The 21679-nt window shown below is 37.2% G+C and overlaps 1 long non-coding RNA gene across 15 annotated transcripts; it reads left to right on the top strand.

The window, feature by feature from the left end:
- Positions 1 to 16472: 16472 nt before the first annotated feature.
- On the top strand, positions 16473 to 21038 carry LOC145167864 (uncharacterized). 15 transcript variants are annotated; one of them, XR_013741492.1, is made up of 13 exons: positions 16474 to 17219; positions 17395 to 17691; positions 17776 to 17814; positions 17900 to 17962; positions 18063 to 18192; positions 18286 to 18516; positions 18597 to 18634; positions 18837 to 18956; positions 19108 to 19179; positions 19304 to 19391; positions 19469 to 19540; positions 20435 to 20503; positions 20602 to 21038. It is a non-coding gene; the product is annotated as an uncharacterized LOC145167864 (long non-coding RNA). The 15 variants fall into 15 exon arrangements; XR_013741491.1 differs by having other exon boundaries at positions 18826 to 18956; XR_013741493.1 differs by having other exon boundaries at positions 16476 to 17219; positions 18286 to 18387.
- The last annotated feature ends 641 nt before the right edge of the window (positions 21039 to 21679 follow it).

Below are 21679 nucleotides of genomic sequence, written 5' to 3'. Positions count from 1 at the left end.
GTCTGGATCTCCCGTGATCCCTTGGTTCCTTGGCTAAGGCAACTGCACTTTCACTATCACAAAAAATTTCCATTGGCTTTTTAATAGCTGGTACAACTCCAAGGTCTCCAATGAAGTTCTTCAGCCATATCGCCTCCTTTGCTGCCTCGCTAGCTGCTATATACTCTGATTCGCAAGTTGAATCAGCCAATGTATCTTGCTTGGAACTCTTCCAAGAAATTGCTCCTCCGTTTAAGGTAAAGACCCAGCCTGATTGAGAGCGGAAATTATCCCTATCAGTCTGAAAGCTAGCATCACTATACCCTACAACTCTCAAGTCTTCACTCCCACCGAGGGTAAGGACCCAGTCCTTAGTCCTCCGTAGGTACTTGAGGATATTCTTTACCGCAGTCCAGTGTGCCTTGCTAGGGTTCCCCTGATACCTGCTAACAATGCTCAAAGAAAAGGCTACATCAGGTCGAGTACACGTCATAGCATACATGATCGATCCTACAGCCGAAGCATAAGGTATTCGACTCATTTCTGCTATCTCAGCCTCAGTACTAGGGCTTTGTGTCTTACTCAATCTGGCGTTACTCTGGATGGGTAACTCTCCTTTCTTGGAGTCCTGCATGCCGAATCTCTTCAGCACCTTATCCAAGTAGGTACTCTGACTAATTCCAATTAGTCTTTTACTCCGGTCTCTCAAGATCCTTATCCCTATAATATAGGCAGTTTCTCCTAGGTCCTTCATAGAGAAACACTTCCCAATCCAGGACTTAACTTCTTGCAGAGTTGGGATGTCATTTCCTATGAGTAGTCAGTCATCCACATACAATACCAAAAAACTAACTATACTCCCACTAGCCTTGACATATACACAAGATTCATCTTCACTCCTAGAAAAGCCAAATTCTTTGACTTTCTCATCAAAGCAAAGATTCCATCTGCGAGGTGCTTGCTTTAACCCATAAATGGATTTCTCAAGCTTACAAACTCTATTAGGGTACTTTGTATTGACAAAACCCTCTGGTTAACTCATGTAAACATCCTAAGCCAACTTTCCATTAAGGAAAGCGGTTTTGACATCCATTTGCCATATTTCATAGTCATGAAATGCAGCTATGGCTAACAGAACCCTAATAGACTTAATCTTGGCCACTGGAGAAAAGGTCTCATCATAATCAACTCTCGGAGTTTGTGAGAAACCCTTTGCAACCAGTCGTGCCTTATAAGTGTGTATATTACCATCCATGTCGGTCTTCTTCTTGAAGATCCATTTGCACCCTACAGTCTTACGACCTGGTACATTCTCAACCAAGTTCCAAACTTGATTGTCATACATGGACTGTATCTCGCTGTCCATTGCCTCTTTCCACTTGGCTGACTCAGGGCCTGCCATGGCTTCCGCGTAACTGTTAGGTTCATCCAGACCTATCATGTCTCATCACTGATAAGTGTATCACCTTCCGCAGTAATATGGAATCCATAGTAATGCTCAGGTGCATTCCTCACCCTTGTGGAACGCCTCAGAGGTACAGACTTGTCAATTGGCTCAACAGGAGTTTCCTCCTCAAGTTGAGTGCTAGGGTTTGAAGTTCCTTCACCACTTGACTCTTGAATTTCTTCAAGGTCAACTTGCCTCCCACTGTCTCCTTGGCTTATAAACTCTCTCTCTCGAAAGAAAGCCCTCCTAGCTACAAAGACCACATGCTCACTAGGTCTGTAGAAGAGGTAACCAAAGGATTTGTGTGGGTAGCCGATGAAAAAACACCTCTCACTTCGAGGTTCGAGCTTATCATGAGTCTCGCGTCTCACGAAAGCCTTGCAACCCCAAATCTTAATGTGGTCTAGTTTGGGTACTTTACCAGTCCACATCTCATGAGGAGTTTTGGCAACTTTCTTTGTAGGGACTAGATTAAGGATATGGGCGGCAGTCTCTAAGGCATACCCCCAAAATGAGATTGGTAGCGAAGCTCGACTCATCATGGAACGAACCATATCCAACAAGGTTCGATTACGCCTCTCAGCTACACCGTTCAACTGTGGTGTCCTGGGAGGTGTCAATTGTGAGACAATCCCACATTCCCTAAGATAGTCGAGGAACTCTGAACTAAGATACTCACCACCTCGATCGGATCGAAGCTTCTTAATGTTCCTGCCGAATTGATTCTCGACTTCCTGTTTAAATTCTTTAAACCTTTCAAAAGTCTCTGACTTATGCTTGATTAAGTAGACATATCCATATCTACTGTAATCATCAGTAAAAGTCAAAATAATAACGATTAGCATCCCTTGTGGCATGTTTGAAGGGTCCACACACATCCATGTGTATAAGATCCAACAAACCTTCACCCCTCTCACAAGAACCTGTGAAGGGTGACTTTGTCATTTTTCCAAGTAAGCATGATTCGCAACTATCATCTGACTTTAGGTTAAATGACTCCAAGACTCCATCCTTTTGGAGTTGGCCTATGCGTTTCTTGCTTATATGTCCAAGACGACAATGCCATACTGATGCTTTATCCAAGTTATTATTATTAACAGAATCAATACACAATACATTATTTCCTAAGTTATCAACCACAGATACAGTTTCATACACGCCATCACAAGGTAATGCTTTAAAATAAAGAACATTATTAAAGAAAGCATTAATCGAACCAACTTCATTATCAAATGAAAAGGTGAAACCTTGTTTATACAATGCATGAAAGGAAATAATGTTTCTTGCCATTTCTGGCGAATAACAACATTTATTCAAATCTAAACTAAACCCACTACTTAGCGATAAAGTATACTCCAATCTTGGTGACAGGTAAAGCTTTCCTATTCCCCATGATTAAGTTTATTCTTCCATGCTCCACATTCTCACTTCTTGTTAGTCCCTGCAAATCAGAACAGATATGAATACCACAACCGGTATCAAGGACCCAAGAGTTAGAATGGGGTGAGTTATTAGATAAGATAGTGTAAATACCTGCATGCTTGGGTTTAACTTTCCCATCCTTCACATCTTGCTGGTATTTTGGGCAGTTCCGCTTCCAATGTGACTTTTCATGGCAATAGAAGCATTCAACCTCTTTAGGGTCAGAAGAAGGAGTGACAAAACCTTTCTTGGTTCCACTTGAAGAAGAGCCATCAAGGGTCCTAGCCTTGGTACCCTTCGAAGAGCTCTTCCTCTTCTTCCCTCGACCTTTCCCGATTGCCAAAACTGGGGCGGAGTTTGGAGTAGGAGTGTTAACAACCGACTTACCCTTAAGACCTGTTTTTGCGGTCTTGAGGAGTCCCTGAAGTTTGCTGAGTGTGACCTCTTCCTTATTCATGTGATATGTCATGTGGAATTGATCATAGCACGATGGTAAGGAGTGCAAAATGATATCTATTGCAAGTTCCTTAGGGAAGTTCACATTAAGCTTCAGCAACCGATCCACATACCTTTGCATTTTCTGCATGTGGCTCGTGACGGATTCCCCGTCCTTCATCATGGTTGTTATGATAGAGCATATGATTTCATACCTCTCTTGTCGTGCACTTTGATGGTATCTTTCCATCAGATCTTTGTGCATTTCAAAAGGGTAGAAGTCCTCATAGGACTTTTGGAGTTCCGCTGTCATGGTGGCCAACATGATGCATGCCACTTTTGTAGCATCCCTTTCATGTGCCCGGAAGTCAGCGATCTCCTGGGGAGTTGCAGTGGTCTCATCAATCTCCTTATGCTCCTTGTCAAGGACATATTCTTTGTCCTCGTAGCGGGTAATCATCTTGATGTTTCTGATCCATTCATTGAAGTTGGATCCATCAAAAGTGACTTTCCCACACAAGTTCATAAGGGTAAAGGAGCCATTAGGATTAGAGCCAGAAGCAGCATTGTTTGAAGACATCTGAAAGAAGAGGACAAGATTAGTTTAGATATTAAGAGAGTCCTTAATAAAACACCCAAATGTAATATTAAGGCTAGGATCCAATCACAATATATTATAACTTAGAAGAGGTATGCCGTAATCCAAGCTATAACATATTTGAAAGGTAGGTGAATGACGATTCACCAATTTCCACCATGAAAAAAGAAATATAAATATTAGGTTTTTAATTGGTTCTTAGAAATTCCTAGATTCTTTTAAGATTCAATGAACTTTTCAAAGGCATGTTTCAATCTCGAGTGTGCCCTCCAAGTTTTGTGACTGGGATACCGAGGATCACAAAACGAGGTGTGAAGTAACCATGCAAATCACTTGGTACCCTCAAAGTTTATCACTCAGTCGATGTGCCGGTAAACCACACACGCTCCACCGATGCTATGGTAAACCTTAAGTCGCCCTTTACCTACCTTGTTAAGTCCAAGTTAGTGTGCCGGTTAACCACACACGCTCCACCAACGACTTAAACAAAGTGTAAAGTGTAATTTCATGGATTAGCACCTTATTCACATTTTTCCTAAAGTAACTAAAATTGGGAATTTAATAAAAGCATTTAGTTACTTTATAATATTCATCATACTTTTAATGAGAATTTATAAGTCCTTGTCCTACCCGTTCAGCTAACGACCCTCCACCGATCAAGGAAGCGGTGGGTGAGAGTGGACACCCATTAAGTTGTCATTTTATAGGCAACAACCTTATACCCCCCTTATAGACCGGCTTCGTGAATGAGGCGTACTAGCGGTAAGACGACTTGATCTTATACATATATATATTAGTAACTTATAATATTATAAAGTATAAGGGTTGAATTTTAACTTTTAAAATTCTAAGGGTTGGAACTAAAGTTTTAATCAAGACTTTACTTGTTCCAAAACTTGAGGGCAAGTTTTGTAAACTTCAAAAACTTTTCATTTCTTATAACTTATGAATTAATTGAGTAATAAAAATGAAGACTCTTCATTTTTATAACTCTTGTGTTCTTTTAATGGCTTTAATAAAAGTGAGACTTTTGGTTTTCCATAACTTGAGAACAAGTTATGGACTCCATTAAAACACATTATGATCATGAATTAAACTACCATGAAGGTTACAAACAATTCCTATGATCATCTAATCTTCATAAGTTCAAGAACATGAATATGAGCACTTTCAAGAATAAAAAATTACACTTAAAACAGTTTAGGGTAATGTTTCTAGTCCATTTCCAGCAACAAATGTGCAAACTTTCATACGAGCAGAAAACAGAAAAACGTTTTTTTTCAAGTAGTTTGCACAAAAAAAACAACAAACAAACCTAGGCTCTGATACCACTGATGAGATTTGAGCATTCTAACACTTCCTAAGTGTACATGCAACCCTAATAACCTTGGATCTATGTTTGTCTAATTATCATGCAAAGTTGAATTCCAAGGTTATATTCCTATCTAGCATACATGGGGAACAATTTTTAGCTTGAATGAAAGATAGAATAACTTACCTTGTTGTTGCTTATGATCCTTGAAACCTTGAGAGCCTAGCACCCCAAGTGTGATGCCTCAAATGCTTCACACAACACCAAATGCAAAGGAGTAAACTTTGAGAGAATATTACACTTGCAAAAATCGGCCCAGCCCTCACTTGTTCATGTGTAGCCGATTTTGTTGGAGAATGGGTTCCTTATATAGTGTTGACACATCTAGGGTTACACCATGTAAACCCTAATGTGTCATGACTCTTCATTTCCATGACCCATGGGTTTGTAACTCCCATGGAGCATCCATGGAGCATCCTATGGGTTTAACCCAACTTGATAATCCATGGAGCCTCTTAGCCCACTATACAAGTTATGCATAATTTACATAATCAACCCATATATTTAATTAGTTATCTTTTGATCACTTAATTAATTCTAAATTAATTCTTGATCAAACTAATTAAATAATATTATTAATATATTAGAACTTATAATATATTAATAAACCATAAGTGTTATTTCTCTCATTTTAGTTTATCCAATTGCATGGTGCCATGCAACCCAAATGGACCATGCCGGGTCGGGTCAAGTACATACCAGAAATAGTTATGGACTTAGACACCTTATCCAACACAAGCCATATGAGTCGAAGTTTATCCATTCCTTTTACCTTTGGGATAAAAGCAATATCTGTGGGGCCCTCGATGATTTGGTGATGACAAATGTAAGTGCTCGGCTGGGCCTAGACTGATTTGATTTGTTCAATTAGTCAGTCGTCATAAATCAGAAATCGGGAAACAACAAATGGACAGAGAGAATGATTATAATCCATGTCTCAGTCCATATGATATCTAGAATGGAGGAATATATGATCCCTTATCTAATGGACAAGTCATTGACAAAGGTCAGAGTTCATCGGCAAGGTTAGAGTTCGACGGAAGCTTTTGAGAGCTACGATTGCCAGTCGTTCTTGAAGTCATACTTGCAATAATAGTTTTAGACTTATCCAAGTGGGAGACTATTGGATTAATGTCTAAGTCCATAACTATAATTGGTAAGACTTGACCCGACCCGGCATGGTCCATTTGGGTTGCATGGCATCATGCATTTGGATAGACTATAATGAGAGAAATAACACTTAAGGTTTGTTAATATATTATAAGTTCTAATTTATTAATAAGCTTATTTAATTAGTATTGATCAAGAATTAATCTAGGATTAATTAAGTGATCAAAAGAAGACTAATTAAATATATGGGTTGATTGTGTAAATCATTCATTCTTTTATATGTGGGCTTGTGATCCAAGATTCCTTATGTTGGACTAAGTCCATGGGGTGACCAATGGATACTCCATGGAGGTTAAAATCCATGAAGCATAAGGAATGGGTAAAGTTAGGAGTTACATAGTGTAACCCTAATCGCCACCATATAAAAGAATCCCATGGCTCAAGAAATCGGGCACTAGTGTGTATATATGAGGGCTACACGATTTTAAGAAGTGTTCAAGTTTCTCTCAAGTTATTCCAAGTGTATTTGGTGTTGTGTGAACCATTTGAGGTGTCACACTTGGGGCACTAGGCACTCAAGCTTCATGAAGACATTCTACATCAAAGAGGTATGTATTCTATCTTGTTATATTCATTGTTTTGTATGCTAGATTAGGATAATACCTTGGATGTTCATATTTGCATGTATAATAAACAAAACATAGATCCAAGGTATTTAGGGTTGCATGTACACTTAGGAGTGTTAGAATGCTCAAAACCCAAGAGATACAACCACGATGCTCCTCCCGCGACTCATACCCTGATTATACTAGGCTTTAAACACTCTAATTGACTCCAAACAGTGCTCGAAAATAGCAAAAACGAGTTTGACCTTCATTTATTTGAACAAGAGTTTAAGGTAAAAATTTCGGATTGTCACAGTATTTGATATGAATTGTCTTGTTATGAGTTTGTTTAGATCAATAGGAAAATTTATATGATAATTTTGTTTGATCCAAAAATTTGATCTAATTGTTAATGAAATTTGTTATTGTAACTTGTCCTCAAGTTATATGAAAAGTCACATTCATGGATATTAAAACTCATAATGATTCATAGGTTATGAATATGAAAGGTCTTGAAAAGTTTCAAAACTTGTCCTCAAGTTTTGGAATTTGTAAAGTCATATTAATAAGACGTTTAATTCCAAAACCCTAGAGTTTTAAAAGATTAAAATTCTGCCCTTAAATTAAATGTTAATACTTATATATATATATATATATATATATATATATATATATATATATATATATATATATATATATACATATATATATATATATATATATATATATATATATATATGTATATATATGTATAAGAAAAGGCAGTCTTACCGTTAGTAGGCCTCATTCACGAAGTCATTCTATAAGTGGGGTATAAGGTTACTGCCTATAAAATGGTAGTTTAATGGGTGTCCATTCTCACCCATCGCTTCCTTGACTGGTGGAGGATCATTAGCCGAACGGGTAGGACAAGATATTAATTATCGTTAAAAGTATAATGAAATTATAAAGGAACTAAACCTATTATTAAATTCCCAATCTTAGTTACTTTAGGAAAAATGTGAATAGGTGCTAATCCATGAAATTACACTTTGTACTTTATTAAGTCGTTAGTGGAGCGTGTGTAGTTAACCGACACACTAATTTGGGACTAATAAAGAGTGGAAAAGGGTAGCTTAATGTTAATCATAGATCAATGGAGCGTGTGTGGTAAACTGGCACATTGGTTAGGCGATTTGTAACATTAAGAGTACCAAATATATTTGCATGGTTATTCACACCTTGTTTGTGATCCTCGACATCCCAGTCACAAACTTGAGAGGGAACAATCAAAATTTAAACATGTCATTGAAATTTCAATGAATCTCAAAAGAATCTAGGAATTTCAAATGCAATTAAAACCTAATAAGTAATTTCGTTTTTCATGGTGGAAATTGGTAAATCGTCATTTACCTACCTTCAAATATTTTACAATTGGATTACGGCATCCCTCTTCGTAATCGTAGAATATTGTGTTGGATCCTAGCCTTAATATTTCATTTGGGTGATTTATTAAGGATTCTCATCTAATCTAAACTGTGTTCCTTTTCTTTTACAAATGTCTATCCCAAACAATGCTTCAGGCTCAAACCCTTCAGGCTCTTTCTCCCTAATGAACTTAGTAGGGAGAACCATCTTTAATGGATTCAACTTCAATGATTGGATCAGAAACATTCTCATTTCCCTTCGATACGAGGACAATAATATGTCCTAGACAAGGAGCTAAAGGAAATTGATGACCAAAATGCTACTCCCGAGTAAATTGAGGAGTATTGGGTTCATGAGAGGGATGCGGCAAACGTTTCATGTATAATGATAGCTACCACGTCTGCTGAGCTACAAAAGTGCTATGAGGACTTCTGGCCCTATGAAATGCACCAATATTTGATTGAAAGGTACCATCAATCTGCTTGGCAGGAGAGGTATGAGATCATAGCCTCCGTGATCACCACTAAAATGAAGGATTGAGAGTCCATCACGGGCCACTTGCAGAAAATGCAAAGATATGTGGACCGCTTGCTAAAATTGAATGTCAACTTTGATGAAGAATTAGCTATTGATATTATTCGTCATTCCCTACCTCCTTGTTATGATTAGTTTCATAAGACCTATCATATGAACAAGGAGGAGGTCACTCTTAGCAAGCTTCAGGGACTCCTTAGAACTGCTGAAAGCAACATGAAAGGAAAATCTGTTGCTACTACTCCTACTCCTACTGCTACTACCCCTATCCTGGCAATTGGACATGGTAAGGGTAAAAAGAGGAAGGCTCCTTCCAAGGGAATCCAAATGGATCTTTTTCTAGCGGAACCAAAGTTGGTCATGTTGTGCCCTCTACCAATACAAAGGAAGTAGAGTGCTTCCATTTACATAAAAAGGGGCACTGGAAGTGAATCTGCCTAAAGTATTTGCAGGATATTAAGGATGGGAAAATCAAGCCCTCCTTTGCAGGTATTTACACTACTCATTCTAATGATACATCACATGCTAATTCTTGGGTATTTGATACAGGTTATGGATTACACATTTGTTCTGATTTGCAGGGACTAAAAACAAGTAGGGATGTGGAGCACGGGAAGATAAACTTAATCATGGGAAATAGGAAAGTGTCGCATGTGACCAAGATTGGAGTTTATTCTTTATTGCTTAGTAATTGTTTAAATTTAGATTTGAATAATTGTTGTTTCTCGGTCGATACGGCGAGAAATATTATTTCCTTTCACAGTTTGTATAAACAAGGTTTTACCTTTGCTTTTAATAATAATAATGGTGGTATTTATGCTTATTATACTGGTGTCTTTTATTTTGAAGCTTTACCTTGCAATCATATGTATGAAACTATGAATGTTGTAGATAACCTAGGAAATAATGTGTTACACATTGATTCATCCAATGATTTGGATAAAGCATGCTTATGGAATTGTCGTCTTGGACATGTCAACAAGAAGCGCATAGGCCAACTCCAAAAGGCTGGAGTCTTGGAATCATTCCACTTGAAATCGGATGATACTTGCGAATCCTGTTTACCTGGAAAGATGACTAAGTCACCCTTTGATGGTACTTGTGAAAGGGGTGAGGGTTTGTTAGATCTCATACATACTGATGTGTGTGGGCCCTTCAGATCTGTCACAAGAGATGCTAGCCGCTTCTATATGACTTTTACTGATGATTATAGTAGGTATGGCTATATCTACTTAATCAAGCATAAGTCAAAAACCTTTGAAAAGTTCAAAGAGTTTAAGGCAGAAATGGAGAATCAATTGGGCAGGAAGATAAAGGTACTCCGATCCGATCGAGGATGAGAGTATCTTAGTATCGAGTTCCACGACTATCTTAAGGAATGTGGAATTGTTTCACAATTGAAACCTCCTAGGACACCATAGCTGAATGGTGTGGCTGAGAGGCGCAATCGAACCTTGTTTGACATGGTTTGTTGTATGATGAGTCGAGCTTCGTTACCAATCTCATTTTAGGGGTATCCCTTAGAGACTACTACCCATATTCTTAATCAAGTCCCTACCAAAAAGGTTGCCAAAACACCTCACGAGATGTGGACTGCGAAGGTTCCCACTTTAGACCACATCAAAGTTTCGGGTTGCGAGGCTTTTGTGAGGCGCGAGACTCATGACAAGCTCGAACCTTGGAGTGAGCGATGTATTTTCATCGGCTACCCACATAAATCTTTTTGATATCTCTTCTATCGACCAAGTGACAATGTTGTCTTTGTCGCGAGAAGATGGGTCTTTCGTGAGAGAGAGCTTATATGCCAAAGGGACAGTGGGAGGCAAATTGACCTTGAAGAGCTTTAAGAGTCAAGCGGTGAAGGAACCTCAAACACTAGTAATCAACCCGAGGAGGAAACTCCTGTTGAATCTATTGACGAATCTGTACCTCTGAGGCGTTCCACCAGAGTTAGGAATGCACCTGAGTTTTATTATGGTTTCCATATTACTACAGAAGGTGATACATTTATCAGTGATAGTATATTGGTAAATTTGGATGAGCCTAAGAACTACAAGGAAGCCATGGCAGGCCCTGAGTCTGCTAAATGGAAACAGGCTATGGTAGCGAGATTCAGTCCATGTATGACAATCAAGTTTGGAACTTGGTTGACAATGAACCGGGTCGAAAGACAGTCGGGTGCAAATAGATCTTCAAGAAGAAGACCGGCATGGATGTAAAAGTACACACATATAAGGCACGACTGGTTGCAAAGGGCTTTACTCAAACTCAGGGAGTTGACAATGACAAGACCTTCTCACCAGTAGCGAAGATTAAATCTATAAGGGTTATGTTGGCCATAGCTGCATTTCATGACTATGAAATATGGTAGATGGATGTCAAAACCGCTTTCCTTAATGGAAAGTTGGCTGAAGATGTTTACATGAGTCAGCCAGAGGGTTTTTTCAATGAAAGATACCCTAATAGAGTGTCTAAGCTTGAGATATCCATATATGGATTGAAACAAGAATCTCGCAGTTGGAATCTTTGTTTCGATGAGAAAGTCAAAGAGTTTGGATTTTCGAGAAGCGAGGATGAGTCCTATGTGTATGTCAAGGCTATTGGGAGCATAGTTAGCTTTCTAGTGTTGTATGTGGATGACATACTACTCATAGGAAATGACATCCCGACCTTGCAGAAGGTTAAGTCCTGGCTTGGGAAGTGTTTTGCTATGAAGGACCTTGGAGAAGCTACCTATATCCTAGGGATAAGGATTTTGAGAGACAGGAGTAAGTGACTAATAGGATTTAGTCAAACTACCTACTTGGACAAGGTGCTGAAGCGTTTCAGCATGGAGAACTCCAAGAAAGGTGACTTTCCTATCCAGAGCAATACCAAACTGAGTAAGACTCAGAGTCTGAGTACAAAATCTAAGATAGCAGAGATGACCCGAATACCATATGCTTCCGCAGTTGGCTCAATCATGTATGTTATGACTTGTACTCGCCCTAATGTGGCTTTTGCTTTGAACATGGTCATTAAATATCAAGGGATTCCTAGTATAGCTTACTGGACTGCAGTTAAGAACATTCTTAAGTACTTGCGGAGGACTAAGGATTGGATCCTTACCCTCGGTGGGAGTGATGACTTGAGAGTATTAGGGTATTGTGACGCCGGTTTCAGACTGACAGAGACAATATGCATTCTCAGTCGGTCTGGGTATTTACCCTAAATGGAGGATAAATAACTTGGAAAAGTTCCAAGAAGGAGGCTGTGGCTGATTCAACGTGCGAATCAGAGTACATTGCTGCAAGCGAAGCATCGAAAGAGGCGATGTGGTTGAAGAACTTCATCGGAGACCTTGGAGATATGCTATCCATAAAGGAGCCCATAGAAGTTTTCTGCGATAATGAAGGGGCGGTTGCCTTAACCAAGGAACCGAGAGATCATGGTAGATCAAGGCATATCGACAGAAAGTACCACTTCATAAGACATCAGGTAGAAGAAGGACACATCATGGTAAAGAGGATATCGTCACAAGACAACCCAGCAGATTCCCTTACAAAGGGACTGAATAGGGTTAAGCACTTTCAGCATGCAAGAGGCATTGGGCTAAAGGACGATATTAGTCTTAGTAATTAGATAAATTAGAAACTTGTAATAGCTAAATTGTAATTAACATTTTGATGATTAAATAAAAGGAGTTTTTATTTATAAGTAAAGTTACTGTCTTGTGTCAATTATCTACTATTGTTTCATTTTGCATGTTTTGACTTCCTGAATAATATAATTATTAAAACTATCTACAATCGATCATACATTGGAAGTAGGTATGAGGCTACTGTCATGAGTTGGCTGTAGATGTCTAAGGAGTTAGACATGGCAAGATTCTGCTGCACCATTCATGAGTGCTTGTGAAATAAGAATTTGAGCATTGGATCAACCCGCACTCATCAAAATAACTTCATGGAATTTATCCCGAGTGATTGTGATATGATAATATCATATAATCTTTAAATCAATATATATGAGTTCTTGACTACAAATTGGTTGTGCATTGATGATGCGTAAACGCATTAGTAACTTGATGTCATAAAACGTATCGTTGTGCATGATTTAACGAGTAGTTACTAAAAGCATATAGGGTCAAATTTTATATGATCCTTTTAACCCAAGAAGGATCAAAAGCGATATCTGGGCCCCTCGATGATTTGTTTTGACCTATGTACCGGGCCCAGTCAGAACGAAATTGATGTGTTTAATTATGTTCTATGTCAAACTAATCGGAAATCAGGAAACTAATTCCAGGACAATAAGTATGACTATGTTCCATGTAGTTGTCCGCCTGGTATCTTGTAGAACAGCAGAGTATATGATCAATTATCTAAGGACAGTCACTGACTGGGTCAGAGTTCGATAGCGGCTTTTGGAAGCTACGATTGCTAATCAGATCTTGAAGTTACATTCGCAGTTATAGTTATTAGACTTATCCAAGTGGGAGACTGTTGGATTTGGTGTCTAAGCCCATAACTATATATGGTATGTACTTGACCCGATTGTAGCATGGTCCTTTTGGGTTGCCTTCACCAGTGCAATTTGCTAGGATGGACTTTTGAGAATAAGATTATTAGTGATTTATTAATATATTATAAGTATAATATATTAATTGAGAAATCATATTATTTAATTAGTATTGGTCAAGAATTAATTTGGAATTAATTTTGTCATCAAAAGTGACTAAATAAATCTAAGGGGTTGATTATGTAAATCATCCATTCTTATAGTGTGGGCCAAAGATCCATTAGGGTGGGCTAAGTGGTTTATGGATATTCCATGGATCTTTATCCCATGGAGCCTAAGGGATATGGAAAGTCATGGTGCATTAGGGTTTCATGGATGAAACCCTATCCTTGAGAAACACTATAAAAGCCTCCCCTTGGTGTCAAAATCGGCTACAGCTGTACACAAGAGCATAGAAACCGATTTTTGAAGCTACAAGTCTTATTCTCTTAAGCCTCCTTTGCATATTGGTGTTTGTGACACATTAGAGGCACAACACTTGAGGTTCTCAAGCTTTCAAGGTCAAGAACTACACAAGAGGTAAGTTATCTAACTAGTTGTTACTTTGAATTGTATGCTAGTTAAGTTATATGCTTTGGAAATTTGAAAATGCATGTATAATTAGAGAAAATATAGTTCCAAAGCATCTAGGGTTGCATGTGCACCATAGGAGTGTTATAGTGTTTAAAACCCAACACATATGAGCAATAAGGGGTTGTTTGGTGGAGATGTAACTGGAAATGCTAAACCTGGTTAAGATTGTGTGCAGGAGATACAACACAAGGTGAAGTTCAATTCAGTTCAACACTCAAGCAACGAGATCCTCAAGTGTGTTCACGCAAACCTATGGGGTCCCTCTCCAGTGAAGTCTCATGGTGGATTTCAATACCTGGGTGTACTTTTGAAGACAAAAGATAAATATGAAGTGTGTGGGCGGTTCAAGGACTGGAAGAATATGGTTGAAAAAGTAACAGGGAACCAAGTCAGGTCACTCAGAATAGAAAATGGGTTGGAGTTCTACAAGGCTTTGTTTGGCAACTTCTTTAAAATAGAAGGTATAGTGAGGCATCACCATGTATGACAAACACCACATCAAAGCAGAGTGACATAATAGATAAACCAAACACCGGTGGAGCATACTCGGCGCATACAATAATCTATTGATTTATCGAAGAAATTATGGGCGAAAGAAGTTATCGATCTAAATTAACTGCATTTGACTATAAGACTCCTAAAGAGGTGTGGTCTGGGAAACCCTCTAATTATTGTGGTTTATGAATGTTTGGATGCCCTGCTTATGCTCGTGTGAATGGTGATAGACTGGATCCAAGGGCAATGAAGTACACATTTCTAGGATATGCAGATTGAGGGAAAGGTCGTCGTATGTAGTGTACAAAAGAAGGAAAGACTCTGAAATTCATTATTAAAATAGATATGACCATTGAATATGCTTTTTGTAATCAGATAGGAGGTTGTATAAGTGTTGTGGGGAATGATCAGGGTGCTAGCCAGAAGGTGGATTTTTCAACACAAACCCCACACAATTTTGTGATAAATGAGAAACAGTAGGCTGGCATGGAACAACATAGATGTGAGGAATCCCTTGAAAAGCCTAGTGAAGAAGTGTTTGGTGTTGCTGATTTCAGGAAATGCAACTTGAAGAAGCTTCTCGAGAATGAGTTTGTGATGAACGATTTAGGAGCTTAAAAAAAGACAGGAGGGATGGAGATTCGGAAGGATAGTAGAGCAAGATGGTTATACATTTCTCACTACATTAAGAAAGTATTGCAGCCGTTCTATTGTGATCAGTCTAACTTGTTGGTACTTCTTTGGAGGTTGGAGGCAATCGAGGGAAAGCTCATTGGGAAGTGGTCATGTGGATCTTGCAACACTTGAATGGAACGCTTGATGTTTTTCATGTGTATGGTCCTAATGCATGACATACAGACTTGGTTGGATCGATAGACTTAGTGTTGGGTTTTGAGCACTATAACACTCCTATGGTTCACATGCAACCCTAACTTCTTTGGATCTATGTTTTCTCTAATTATACATGCATTTTCTTTTTCCAAAGCATTCTCCCTAACTAGCATACAATTGAAGCTATATAATATAAAACTTAGTTTCGATGCTTACCTCTTGAGTAGGGTACAGTTCTTGACCTTTGAAATTTTGAGCACCTCAAGTGTGATGCCTCTATTGGTTCACAAACACCAAAATGCAGGAGGAGGTTTTTAGGAGAATAAGATACTTGACTCCAAAGAGTGTGTATGTGAGGGTAGCTGATTTTGACTTATGGGGGCACTATTTATAATGTGGCAAACACTAGGGTTACACTTTGTAAACCCTAATGCTCCACGACTTGTCACATTCTTATGCTCCATGGGTTAACCTCCATGGACTATCCATGGATTATCTTATTGGTTTAGCCTAACCATATAGTCATGGATCATTAGACCACATTACAAGAATCATTGATTTACATAATCAATCCCCATATATTTAATTAGTCTCTTTTTATCACAAAATTAATTCCAAATTAATTCTTGATCAATACTAATTAAATAGTATTAATATATTATACTTATAATATATTAATAAGTCACAAATAACCTTATTCTCAAAATCCATCCTATCAAATTGCACTGGTGAAGGCAACCCAAAATGGGACCACGCTACAATCAGGTCAAGTACATACCAGTTATAGTTATGGGCTTAGACACCAAACAATACTAGAAAACAACCCTTTAATAATGCGCAAACAATAACACGCGTTGATAGAGGACACACATTTGTGTGTGCCCTAAAAAATAATGTCAGTTTTGCAAAATTTGAAGGATAGAGGACACGCATTTGTGCGTGCCCAAAAATTAGTGTCAGAAAAGAAAAAAAAATGCGGAGGGCGACTTTCATAAAATGTTTGTCATCTAAATGTGTCGCTTTATAATTTTTTTAATGAAACAAGCGTTTTAAGACGGGATTTCACCCGCCTATTGGATCCCAAAAATTAAAACCCCCGCCTCTTCCAGTTAGCAAGAAAAAGCCCTAGGGCCTTCGTCTTCATAGCAGAATTGCTCTTGCTTTCATGATCAAATGCCTCACGACGACGATGATAACGATCAGCATAAAGAATCCAAATACATGAAATAGAGGCAAAGGATGATTGAAGGGACAATTGTACTTCTTTTTTCAAGAACCCTATTCAACATATGTCGACTCTCACACACTCACAAACTTATCGCTATCTATATCTCTATCTCTCTCTCTTTCTCTCTCAAACATACACACAAAAATGAAGGGACGATTATAGTGCTTTTTTGAAGAACCATTCAAAAAGTAAAGGAGCGCTCTCTACAATAGTTTGGCGACGTCGTCTCACCTAACCTTGTTAGCGACAGTGACTCCTCGAAGATTTAGGGTTGTGCTCGGTGATTCAGCAACTAATTGAGGTCTGAGGTTTTGTGTTCGGTGATTCTTCAACCAAAAACCCGTTGCCGTTCGCCATCCTCAATGGCCTATAAAACAGGTCACCAAGTCCAACTTCATAGATTCACTCGACGAAATTAAGAATCACATATCATAATCAGATTTTGTGGCAGTTTCATTGAAGAACACCGGTTCTTACTCGTCCCCATGGCATTGAATTCTGCCCTTCGACACCGCTAAAACCGCATACCTGAAGGCCAAGTATGCCGCCGAGAGGTTTCAGATTCTTCAGTTTGCTGTTCACCCTTTTTCTATTAGGGCTTCCAATAAGCTTACAACTCACCCGTAAGTCTACAATAATCATATCTCGCTATTTACATGTATACATCTAATTCGTATACATCGAAACATCCTTGAACTTGAATTGATATTTCATAATGTATTGATCGCCTCAATAACACTTATCAGAACAATAATAAACAGATTGATGATCAACACTGTTTTCTTAATTCATCTGTAGGTTCAACTTTCATTTGGTCCCGAGGGATAAACTTAATTGGGAATCCAGTTTCAAGTGATTAAGTGACCCAATCTCATTCATCTCGTTCAGTTGCAGATAATGTGTTTGTTGAAAGGATTAAATCTAAAGTTGGACACCAGATAAGGGCTTATACATGTTCAGATACAAGAACTGATGATAAATAAAGAAACACCGAATACTGATATATAGCTTTCCAGATTAAGTTCTATCCATATTAAGTCAAAAACCAAAAGTATAGTAGCTGAAACAGTTCCTCTTATTACACCCCATGTCATTGTAAGTTTTACCTTCTTTAATAACATTTATTATAAATTTGGAGCTATGGGTAACTACTTCTTGATTAAAGTTCTTTTATGGCAGGTTTTGGTGAACAAAAATACTGTTAGTGCAAGTGAAATAGTGAGGACTAATATTACCATATTATGTGTTCATTTTTTTTTCATTAAAGTAGTGATAAAAGTATAATCGGTGATAGTTTGAATAGGTTGCTACTGCACTTAACGACAACTGTAGAGCCATTCTTGTTGGTGAAAAGACCTATGGAAAGGTCTGTATAACATTGTTATCAATTAAAAAAAATATAATGTTATTGTGGGTTCTTTTTATTCATTAATTAATCTGGATAACTTTCTTGATTATTACTGTAGGGTTTGATTCAGTGTGTATTTGAACTTCATGATGGATCGGGGGTGGTGGTGACTTTTGGGAAATATGTCACACCAAATCATTTGGTCATAAATGGAAATGGAATTGATCCTGATTATAAAAAGTTACCAGGTATCTATCTATCTATCTATCTTATTAGCCAGAACTTTTTTTTAACGTTTACTTCTGCAACTTTCTTTCATTTAAGTTGTTTTGTTTTTGCAGCATGGAATGAAGTGGTTGAACGTTTATCCAAGTGCCAAAAGCAACTATCTAAAGAGGCTTGAACTCATGAAACACCTTTTATCCAGGTTTATTTGTGAAAAGGTTAATTACACTGTATCCTCAGGAAACACCTTTTATAGGATGAGAATGTGGAAATTATGCAACTTATGGAAGTTTGAAAGAATTTAGATGAAAGTGACTAAACTTTTATGCTCTATATAAAGTTAGAAGGTGCTCGAATCTTTTTCATCAATCTCTTATTTCCTATATTTTGAAATAAACATGGCTCTATTCTGCCTTTTGCCCTGCAGTTTTAGGCTCAACACGCGCACATATACTGGGTTAGCTGGTATGCTTCCATTCCTTCTCTTAATAACTAAACAGATGAAATTACCCTCAGTCCTCCACCTCACCTTGTGTTGTTTGATTGGATATGCTTTGAAAACAATACTGAAAGATGAAGGATGGAGGGAGTTATACAAAGGGATTTTACCAAGTCTTTTTCTGGTTATATTTTGTACTTTAATCTCTGTTCAAAAGTGTTAGAATAGAAGAACAAATGAAGCACTTTTGGGGACAAATTTTTGGCCAGAGTTTTGACTCAAGGCTACAGACTCTCTTTATATGATGTACTAAGGACTGTGGTACCTGCTTCAAAAATTGAGCAAGAGGTATGATTGTTCTATCATACTTTGATATCTAGTTGCCATGTGTAATTAGTTAATTACTATAATAGATGGCCAAAAACATATTTATTCAACAGTGAGTTGACTCATTGCCCCTAGTGAGTTTACTCAGTTGAATATGATTGCAATATTTCAGGATTATACAAGCTTGCATTGCTGAATATGGAAAGATGCACTGTTACTTCAGCAGGCTTGGATGCACTTTTAGGTTAATAAGAAATCCATATTATTATTATTATTATTATTATTATTATTATTATTATTATTATTATTATTATTATTATTATTATTCTTACTCACATAATGCCAAATCTTTTATTTTTTTAATGCAGATATTGTGACTCTGCTTTATCTGAATTTAAGCTGATGTCATTTGACTGATAACGGGTGTGATAAATTTTCAAGCAAGTCTTCCTCAAGGTAGCTCAAAGCTAAAAAGTTTTTTTTGTTAAATATGTTAGTTTATAATATAATTTTAATTTCTTGGATGCTTTTAGGGCTACAGGCTTTAAGAGTACTCAATTTGGAATTCAATGATATTTCATATGCTATTTTGGTACATCTGAAAGGTGCTTCATTATCTTTTATTTATATTTATACTAAATATAAAGTTGAAGTTTTTGATGTGTATAAAATTACAAGATTATCCTCATATATAAGTGTTTTGTGCCTCTTGATGCATGTTTAAATAATTTAGAGAGCTTGAATCTGGATTCATGTAGAATTCGGGATAATCGACTAATTAACTTAGCAAGTGATTCTTTTGTTATATATATTTTTATTATTCTTTAAGTCCTTTATAAAGCTTTTTACCATTGCAAAAATGTCTTTTTTTATAATTTTTTTCTCCAACTACTTTTTGTAGAATAAAGTTTTTAGTTTTTACTATTCTGAATAATTTTTTTATTCAGAGAACAACATGAACATTATAACATCCTTCCTTTGTATGTTGTTGGATATCCATCTTATTTATTTCACTCTTCACATGTCATTATATTCATAGGTGGCTGCAATCACATCCAAAATAGTAAAAAATTACTATCAAGTCCTTGGCTGTATTTTATTAACCCAATGACTCTAGCAGGGAGCCCCTTCACATGCCTTTGTTTTCTCTTCTCTCCTGTTAAAAGTTAAAATTACTATTAAGTCCTTCGTTGTAGTGATAAGTGATTGCTATTGTCATTTTTTTGAAAAAAACATGCATCTCGTGGGAATTTAACAACTCTAAGTAAAAAATCTAAATCCCAAATTTAACAACAAACCCTATAAGTTGCCAATGACAGAGTCATCTTCTCACTAAATTCTAGTCACCATGTAGAATTTCATAAGGGTTTTCCATCTTTTTTATTTTTTATTTTTTATTTTTATTTTTCTCACAACAATCCGTATATGGAAAAGTTAAGAGGCGTTATAATTCTTAATCAACTCCTTGACCCTTGTATCATTTACCTATATAATTGCAGCTATCCCTGGCTCAGACCTTTGTTCTTTCAGCTCATGGAATAAAAAACTCAATGGAAGCCAGCAAATCAGTAAGATATTTTTTTTCTGTTTTTTTTAATATTATCTTTTCTGATCCTCACCCATAAGTCCAAAGAGCCTTCTAATATTTGGTTATAATTTGTGAAAGGTACATAAGGGATCTCACAAATCGTATGACAGCTTATCTTAGTGATATATCTGGCAAAAAAGACATCAAGAGTATCTCTCAACCTCGTTAACGATATAGAAGTACGTATGGTAACTGACCTATCCTAAAAAATGTGACAACTAATTCACAATTTTATTTAGTTTTTGGCAAGAAACCTAATGATGATTTTTTTATTCAGTGAAATGCTTGTTATCCATAGCTGCTATTACCAATCTTATTAATTTTTGACAACCTCTTGAAATAAATAAGGTCACACTCTTCTATAGATAAATCATTTACTTCATGTTTTAAGTGTATATATGTATTCAGTTATTTTGTTTTTGATATGTTTGATTTTCAAGCCTTTTGGCACACTCAGTCTGTTGTCTGGCTTAATGGGTTAAGTTGTTAAATACCTTATTACCAAATATTTAGAAGATGGGCGGGTTGCACGTGATATTTTACTAGACACATTGACAACGCTTCTAACAGTAATGATTGGATGAAATTGATTGTTTTGGTATAGGTTTTATAGTTAGGAAAAACCTCTTAATAGCAATGTACAATTAGATCCCCTTAATACCAATGTATTACAATTTTTTTACATGATGTTATTGGATGAAATTGATTGTTTTTGGTATATATTTGTTTCCATATTTTTGTATTATGTGTAAATGAGGATACGCTTCGTAAATGTATATCGTAAATGGTTGCTGAATTTTATGACACACAAATACATGTCATCTTCATTCATGACAGGTGATTTAATGATATGCAATGCGTGTCCTAAACGTGCGTCGTAAGGTTACGACACACAAAAGCATGTCGTCTTCCTTTATGACAGGGGCTTCCTTGATACGCATTGCGCGTCGTAAATGCGCTTCGTTAATGCGTGTCATAAATGCGCGTCGTAAATACACGTCGTCTATAGATGACGCGCAAAAGCGTGTCGTCTCTCGTTATGACAGGGCCTTCCTTGACACGCATTTGTGCGTCGTCTGAGCGTTTTACGACACGCATTGCACGTCGTAAAAGGCTGTTTTTCTAGTAGTGAAATCCAACACTTAGACCATGAAGG

The sequence above is a fragment of the Lactuca virosa genome, chromosome 3 (genome assembly GCF_052849685.1).
Source record: "Lactuca virosa cultivar CGN04683 chromosome 3, Lactuca_virosa_CGN04683_v6, whole genome shotgun sequence".
Classification (NCBI taxonomy): Eukaryota; Viridiplantae; Streptophyta; class Magnoliopsida; order Asterales; family Asteraceae; genus Lactuca; species Lactuca virosa.
The sequence above is the reverse complement of the archived record's forward strand: the minus strand, read 5'-3'. Positions and strand labels throughout refer to the sequence as shown.